Source organism: Rhamphochromis longiceps, linkage group LG11 (assembly GCF_057381845.1).
Source record: "Rhamphochromis longiceps isolate RC_006_pf linkage group LG11, R_longiceps_female_GT1.1, whole genome shotgun sequence".
NCBI lineage: Eukaryota > Metazoa > Chordata > Actinopteri > Cichliformes > Cichlidae > Rhamphochromis > Rhamphochromis longiceps.
In genome coordinates, this window is record NC_140567.1 from 16,509,133 (window position 1) to 16,517,949 (window position 8,817).

The 8,817-nt window shown below is 43.2% G+C and overlaps 1 protein-coding gene across 1 annotated transcript in view; it reads right to left on the minus strand.

Moving 5' to 3' along the window:
* plecb (plectin b) overlaps window positions 1–6,686 on the minus strand; it is a 130,234-nt gene extending 123,548 nt beyond the window's left edge. The window contains exon 1 of the mRNA XM_085422496.1: window positions 6,669–6,686. The gene's annotated coding sequence lies outside the window, so the exon portion shown is untranslated. The remainder of the gene's footprint in view (window positions 1–6,668) is intronic.
* Window positions 6,687–8,817: the final 2,131 nt, after the last annotated feature.

The following is an 8,817-nucleotide window of genomic DNA, read 5'->3' on the forward strand; positions in this document are numbered from 1 at the left end:
AAAGGCACATGCCAGTTGAAGTGCAGGTGGAAAGACATTCACAAGATGCTGACTTTTGACATAGTAGACACTGCAGCACCCCCCATCTTAGGGTTGAGAGCATGCCTGGATCTAAACCTAGTCAAGCTGGTCATGTCAGTATAGATCACAAACGTCATGGAGGAGTTTGCCGATGTGTTCGAGGGCATAGGGAAATTCCCAGGAGAATGCGACTTACACATTGACCCAGACGCCATGCCCGTTGTGTGCCCCCCCCCCGGAGGATCCCTTTCACACTGCGGGAACGACTGAAACGGGAGTTGGATGACATGGAGAAAAACGGCATAATCATCAAAGTAAAAGAACCCACAGAATGGGTAAACGGACTGGTGGTCGCAGAGAAGCGTACTGGGAAGCTCAGAGTATGCCTCGATCCTCGCGAGTTAAACAAAGCCATCAAAAGACCTCATTACCCGCTTCCAACATTGGATGACATCACACCAAAGCTGGCAGGAGCACAGTACTTCAGTGTCATGGATGCTCGCTCAGGCTATTGGGCCATCCAACTAACCACCAAGTCATCGCTCCTCACCACCTTCAACACAACCTTTGGCAGGTACCGTTTTCTGCACCTTCCTTTTGGGATAATATCAGCACAGGACATTTTCCAAAGGAAAATCGATGAGACGTATGAAGGGCTCAATACGTGTCATCGTGGATGACATCCTCGTGTTTGGCAGGACAAAGGAGGAACACGACGAGAACCTCCGTGCCATGCTTGAGCGCACACGGGAGCGAGGAGTACGTCTCAATCCAGAGAAATGTGTCATAGGCGCCACAGAAGTGAGTTACTTTGGACACAAACTCACCCGGGAGGGCATCCAGCCAGACCCAAAGAAACTGCAGGCCATAAAGGACATGCCACCTCCTGAGAATAAGAATGAGCTTGAGACAATCCTTGGAATGGCGAACTACCTGTCCAGATTCGCACCACGACTATCAGAGGTGAACGCACCGCTGCGTCAGCTGCTCAAACAAGACTCAGAGTTCATCTGGGATCAGACCCACGACAGAGTCTTCCAGCAAATGAAAGATCTCATAACCAGAGAACCAGGCCCCATACTGGCATACTACGACACGACCAAGGAGCTACGGCTACAGGTAGATGCATCGAAGTATGGTTTGGGAGCTGTGTTGATGCAGGACGAACACCCAATAGCATATGCTTCAAAGACACTGACCCCAACAGAAGTCAACTATGCACAGATCGAAAAAAAGAGCTCTTTGCAGTGCTGTTTGGATGCAAGCGTTTCCACACCTACATATACGGCAGGAGAGTCATCGTCGAGTCGGACCACAAGCCGTTGGAGCACATACTGAAGAAACCAATCTCTGTAGCCCCGGCTCGTCTGCAGCGCATGCTGTTACAGCTGCAGAGATACGACATAGAGATTGTGCACCGGCCCGGAAAAGACATACCTGTGGCCGACACACTGTCCAGGAAACCATTGCCCGACCAAGACAGCACGCTGAGTGAAGGCATGGAGGACCAGATCCACTCAGTGATAAACAGCCTCCCAGTAAGTGACAAAAAACTCTCAGAGATACAGGCTGCAACAGGATGCGACCCGCAGCTCACCCTGCTGAAGCAAATTGTGCAGGATGGCTGGCCTGAGGACAGAAAAAAATGCCCCAAAACCCTTTTGGACTTCTGGAATTTCAGAGATGAAATTTCACACTTCCATGGCATCATCTTCAAAGGTGACAAAATTATAGTGCCAATAGCCCTAAGGAACAACATGCTGGAGAGAATCCACACTGGGCACATGGGGATTGAGAGGAGTAAGCAGAGAGCAAGGGACGCCCTCTTCTGGCCAGGCATGGGCAAGGACATAGCTGCCACGGTGGAAAACTGTTCCATATGTCAGGAGAGGCGCGCGGCGAATTCCAAAGAACCTCTCATCCCACACCAGATCCCTGAGAGACCATGGCAGGCAGTGGCCTCAGATCTCTTCACATGGCGTGGACGGGACTACTTGGTAGTTGTGGACTATTACAGCCGCTACTTTGAGGTCGAAAGGCTATTCTCTACCACTGCAGGGTCCGTCATCAAAAAGCTCAAGGCCATATTCGCCAGACATGGTATACCAGAGAAGCTTATCTCAGATAACGGCCCACAGTACAGCTCTCGAGAGTTCAAGGATTTTGCAGTCACATGGGACTTTGTCCACACGACCTCAAGCCCTTTGTACCCGCAAAGCAACGGCCTCGCCGAAAGAACAGTCAAAACGGCCAAATCAGTTCTGGATAAAGCTCATGCTCAGGGAGTAGATCCCTACCTGTCCCTATTGGAGCAAAGGAACACGCCAGTCGATGGCTTCAGGTCACCCGCGCAGCTCCTCATGAGTCGACGTCTACGCTCAGTGCTTCCCATTACCGGATGCCACCTGGTACCTCGCATCATAAGCCCGACGGTTGTGCAAAAAACACGGATGGAAAGACAAGAGCATCAGAGGCGTTACTACAATCGCAGCGCCACACCACTACCGAAGCTGCAGCAGGGGGACCACATTCGCTTTCAGCACGAGTCCGGAGCCTGGAAACCGGCTGTCATCATCCGACCTGCAGAAACTGCCCGCTCTTTCGTGATCCGCACTGGCGAGGGACAGAGTATACGGCGTAACCGACGGCACCTGAGAGGCGCCAAGGCGTCACCGGCACCTTCAGCACCAGCATCCGATCTGGTCACCCAGCCAGATGGTGCAGCTCAGCAACAAGCAGAGCCCCTGTCGCCATCTAGAGACACTAAAACGCCAACCATGGACACTAGCCCTGCACTGACCACCAGATCAGGACGAGTGGTCAAACCGAGGGTTATTCTTGACCTGTGATTGTAAAGGGTGTAGGCGGATCGCTGCCCTAAAAAAAAAAAAAAAAAAAAAAAATGGAAACATGTCAAATGTCCATGTACTAATGAGTGCATATCCCGCATTGCATTGTTGGTGTTAGTTTTATGCCCCAGTAATTTTACACATGGCAGTGTTGAAAAACTGTTCCTTATCCTCATGTTCAGGATGTTCTATTTTGAAATGTATACCAGCTGTGTCACTGGCGGACATTTAAAAAAAAAAAAAAGGGAGATGTTGTATTGCTTATAATGTTTGCACTCCGTGCTTACTGTCCCTTGTGGTCCACCGTAGTGGCAACGGGGAGTGTTTGTTTTCACGAAAGTGGGTGTGTTTTATGTTGAACTGAACGAGCGGCAATAAAGATAATGGTGGCTCACGAAGCAGAGTATGAACACGTTATTCATAAGTTTGAGACAGAACATTACAGGTCCCAGTGCTCAATTGTATTAAAGACCTCAAATTATTGGCTGGCTATTCAGTCTTTCTGGTAGAAAACATTTTGGCCAACCAAAATTAGTAAACATTTTAACATCATAGTGAATTTCAGATGAACCTTGCTAATTTAAGTAGCTAGCAGGCAAAAGCAGCATGTGGCAAATCTCCAGCTGTACGTTCTCATCCAAATATTTTTGAAAACTTTACATCACAATAACATACAGTGCATACACAACATAACAGTAGCTTCCACAAATTAATGGTGTAATGTACAGTAACAGTATGTACCAATAAACTGAAGGAAATGGGATGTGGATGACTCATGACTCAAAAACAAAATGTGGATGATTTTCCTGTAACGTAGGAGCTCGAAATTAGAATAGATCTTTATGCTTGTGTTCACATGCACTGATCATTTCCAAAGAAAATCGCTATATTAAACTGTAATGCGTGTGTGCATGAGAAAGAGATAGCAAGAGGATGTGAGTGGAAGAGAGATGGAGTCTGAGCCTAGCATCGTCTAAGCATCAGATCATAGCCACTCCAGAATAAATTATTGAAGAGTACTCTGCAGGGATGTTTGCCGTTTAAATACAGCTAGGGCTCTAAAAGCCAACAGCAAAACACACACACACACACACACACAATTCATGTGCAGTTCAGTTAGCAAAAACAAACTTGATCTGCTTAAAATAATACAATTAATTATAAAGGCTAATGAGATTTTAAATTTTTCACAATAGTCATTAATTTTTAATTACAAGAACAAGAAAACATTTAATACCATTTTCTATATTATAGTTTGGAAATGACAGAATGACAGAAAAATCACAAAATTAAGATACATAAATGCACAAATATTTTTAATAAAGATTAGATCAACCATCTAAACGCCATCCAAATGTATTTATTTCTTCTGCTTCTGGTGACTTGGCACCATATTTTTGCTTTCCATAAGGTACAGAAGGCGACCACTGTTTCTGTGTAGCAACTGGTAGACCTTTATCAGGTCCAACCTGGGACTTTAAAAAGTATTATGTTTCTCTTAAACACAAAAAATGTGCTTCCTGTTAAATGAACGCTTCCTATTTAGAAGATAATGTTGATAATGTTTGCTTCTTAGCTCCCACATTAACATTATAGTATTAGCCTTACATTATATAATAAGTTAGCATATGGCCAGTGTGAGTAACTGCTAATAGTAAATGGCTAATGTTAATGCATCCGCTGGACACATGTTTATTACCGGTTTAACACTTTAAAGTAAATGTGAGTATTAGTGACATCAAAATTCATCACAAAGACCGTGTTGTCAGTCTTTAAAATGCTTTGCTAAGTTTTTTATGCTACTAATTAATGTGTTCAGCTGCTAGTGACTGGGGGGGGCTGTGTGCACGCATGTTTCCAGCGGTGCCATGAGAAGTTGTCTGTCAGCTGGAGAAGGTGAATATGGCACTGTTTGTATCAATACTACTGCAAATGAGTACCTAACCCAATAGCAATTTTTTAGTATTGATCAGTATCTGAGTATCATGTCTTCTGGAGTCAAATGTGAGGGCAGAATCCTTTGAAAACTCTCTTTTCCATATGGCTATATAATCATTCTATTGGACCTGATCAGTGAAGAGTGCTCATCTTCCAACAAGAACTGTGCATAGTCTATTCTAATCCCCCTTCTAGGACAGGCCTGTACATCTGCATACAGTCAGGAAATCTGTAGCAGAACCTCGTCATTCATCAGAGCTTACTACAAAAGCTCAGCCTCACCCACGGGTGCTGATATTGCCTGACATGGCCTTCTGATTGCTGGAAAAAGAGACGTACAGGATGTGGATGTAGGCCTTTTGTAGACCTGCATGCACATCCTGAGTTATACAAACTTCCTCCTAGACAGGAGCACAATTTTCCAAAACTCGATCACAGACGTATTGTGTTCAATCAAAGACTTGTGCTAAGCTGGCACACTGAAAATTAGTATATTCTGTGCTACATTAAACCGGGTTTTATCCTTGTTGTGCTGTCTGCTTTGGTGATTGAGGATGAGCATTCCCTGCCCTTTTTTCAGAAGGGCAGGGAATGCATAGTAGGAGTGAAACAAGAGGAGTGTTACATCCTGCCCATATAGCAATGACTGAAGCTCAAGGAAGGCGCTTGTATGTGCCTGTTTTTCACTGACATTTTATAAAGTACAGTTATTTCTCGTTGCCATGTGTACATTTACTAACATTAATTCGTTACTTAAGGAATCCAGCAGTCAATATTTCAGGCCACAATATAGGTGGCACTTTATGCAGAGCGCTGAAGATGACAAACTGTCTACACTTTGTCATCTTCCATGCTCTGCCCAGAGTGCAAACAAGAATATTCCCACAGAGGACAATGGCTCTGACATAATTAACGCAGGCTTTCTGTACTGCTTTTCATAAATAGAAGAGTCAACATGATGAATAATGTTCTTTCTTTGCTGGTTCTAAGGTTTGACATTTAAAAAGGATAGGCGGCCTGGCATCCACTACATCCACTGGTACACACATGGAAGAAGTCACATGCTCCACATTACTCCCGTAAAATCACTAATTTTTTATTCATTGCTGCACATCTGTTCCACAGTCATAATGATCTGTTGTTGCATATGATTTGTGTATTTGTGTTCACTACACTGAATGCCAGTTGTATTGATTTCTTGGTATATTGTTATGTGTTACAGCCTCTCCTACCTCTTGGCCAGGTTTCACTTGAAAAGAGATTTTAATCTCAAAGAGGCTTTTACCTGGATAAATAAATACATACATAAATAAATAATAGTAATAATAACATTATTAATGCGACTGCAGCATAGTATTGAGTTCTTAATGCATTTAAAACTGAATTGAAACACCAGACCATTATTATTTAATAGCTCCATATTGAAAATAAAATATTTCATGTGGAGTTCAGTTTTAATGACCTCTGACATCCAACTTGGCGTTGTTAGCTAACAGCAGGCTAACTTTTCAGTGCCAACATATAGCAGAATGGACAGTCAGAAAGACTATAAGCAACACATAGCTGTTTTGGAGCTCTGAGTGCTAGTCGCTCTTCACTTGCTCTAAATCACATGACATACAGGTATAAGAATAAAAGCTTATGGGGAAAACAGGTGGAGTGCAAAGGAAATTAGCACTAGCATATTCATATTGGGTTAGCTTAACTACTACAAGGCTTCATTAGCTAGCCTTTTCAGTTTTCCATGTCAATATGTCTGTAACAACTGAAATACAAGATTTAAGTTTGTTTTAAATGTCTGCTTTAAATAAGTAAGCACTCTTTCACGTGCATAGATATAACTCTGTTTAGTCCCCCTACCTGCAATGCGAATTACAGCCCTGTCAGCTGGATCCAGGACCTCCGCTGTGGCGGATTTGGAGCGTTTGACTCTCTGGTGTTTGGACAAGTTCCAGGGCAGGGTGTCTCCAAGAAAGGGGACGCCACTCTTCTCTTCATAGCTTTCCTCCAGTGGGGTTCGATCCCTACGTCTGTCTTTACGGGTCGCCATCACCCACTTAAGAAAGAGATGGATAGGCTTAGTTAGGGACTGATTGCATGAAGGTGCACACATAATCAGAATAAATGTTTTGCTACGTTTACACTCAAATATTAGCACACCACCAGTGGTCAGCTATTTTCTTCTCTGTGCTGACCGACCTCAGCATACTAACATTTAACTGCCACCCAAATGTATAACAAGATTAAACTCAGGTCGCCTAATGTTCGAGTGCTATAAAAATGCAAACTGCACGGCCAGACACACCATGTACTTTGTGGAATACTATCAGTGTATAGAGATGGGAGAGGCTGCATGATCAAGATAACGGTACCACATGGAGCTTCACCTGTTGGTGCAAGGAGTAGGGGTAAGAAATGGCAGCAACAGACACTTGGAAAGCTTGCACGACTGTCCTTCACTAGAAATGCTTAAAAAGGTACAACTGCTTAATGCAGCTGAGCATCCTTGCTCCTTGTTTTCATACTTCCTCTGTGTGCCCAGGTTAACGTTTACTGTTAAATATTTAGCCTATACGCACAGGGCAGCATCAGTTACAGTTAGTTCTAACGTTTTACATATCAGGACATAATAAAAAATTATCTAGCCCTTTCCAGGTTTTAAAATAAGGTACATACAACCTCAAATGAGCAACGGCACATGACATATTACACTATTTCATTATTTATTTATTTTTTAAACTAAGCCAAAATCCAGGAGCAGTGTGTGAAAAACTGTAGCCTGTACAACCACCTATAGCAGTTATAACTTGAGGCAATTGTTTTCTACATTGTTGTTGAGTGGTTGTTGCCCACTCTTCTTTACAACCTTGCTTAATTTCACTGAGATTTGTAGGCATTTGTTTATATGCACAGCTCTCTTAAGATCCCACTACAGTGTTTCCATGAGGTTGAGCTTTGGACTTTGACTGGGCCATTGCAACACTGTTATTCTTTTCATTTTCAGCTATTCTGTTGTAGATTCGCTGCTATGCTCATCATTGTTTTGTTAAATGACTCAGTTTCAGCTGAACCTTTGCTGTTAAACAGATGGCCTCACATTTGACTCTAGAATACTTTGGTATACAGAGGGGTTCATGGCCAACTCAATGCCCAGGTCCTGTGGCTGCAAAACAAGTCCAAATCATCACCACTCCGCCACCGTGCATGGCAGTTGGTATGCAGTAAATGGGCTCATAAGCTTTGCTTGGTTATGACCAAACGTGGCACTGTACATTTAAGGCTAAACGTCTCCACTTTGATCTGTTCAAAGGACGTAGTTCTGCAGGTCTTGTGGTTTATTCAGATGCAACTTTACAAACCTAGCTGTGCTAGAACAAAGAGGTAAATAACCCATACTTGTTCAGTCTTTTTATAATCATACTGTGAACTTCAACATGCTAAGTGAGGTTTGTAGAGTTTGCGATGTAGCTCTTGAGGGTTTTTTTTGCTGTTTCTCTGAGCATTGCACAGTCTGACCTTGGGTTGAATTTGCTGGGACATCCATTCCTGATTAGACTGTCTTGAATCTATTCATCTTCCACTTGTGAATACTCTTTCTCAGCACTGAATTACCTTATTGATAGGAAAAAACAATTGCTTCTCCAATTCCATTGCTGACGTCTTTCCTCCTTGGCGCTGTTTTTATACATACCTGAATGCTGAAAAGGCCTTCTGCTCTAATAGAGGTCACCACACTTCCTGATCGCATCTGATTATCAGCACCGGGCTGCTGTTTGCCCTCTTAACTCTGGAAGCAGCAAGAGTGTATTTCATTTTGCCCAAACTCCTATGTTTTGGATTCATTTTTTGTTAAATTAATAATGATATGGCATGACGTTGTTTATCTGAGGTTGTATTTACCTACGTTTAGGAGCTGTTAATGAGAAGATTGTTTTAGTATGTCCAGAAATGTAAAACATTAGAGCAAAAAGATAGTGACAGTGACAAAGCTGATTAGAAAACATTTACA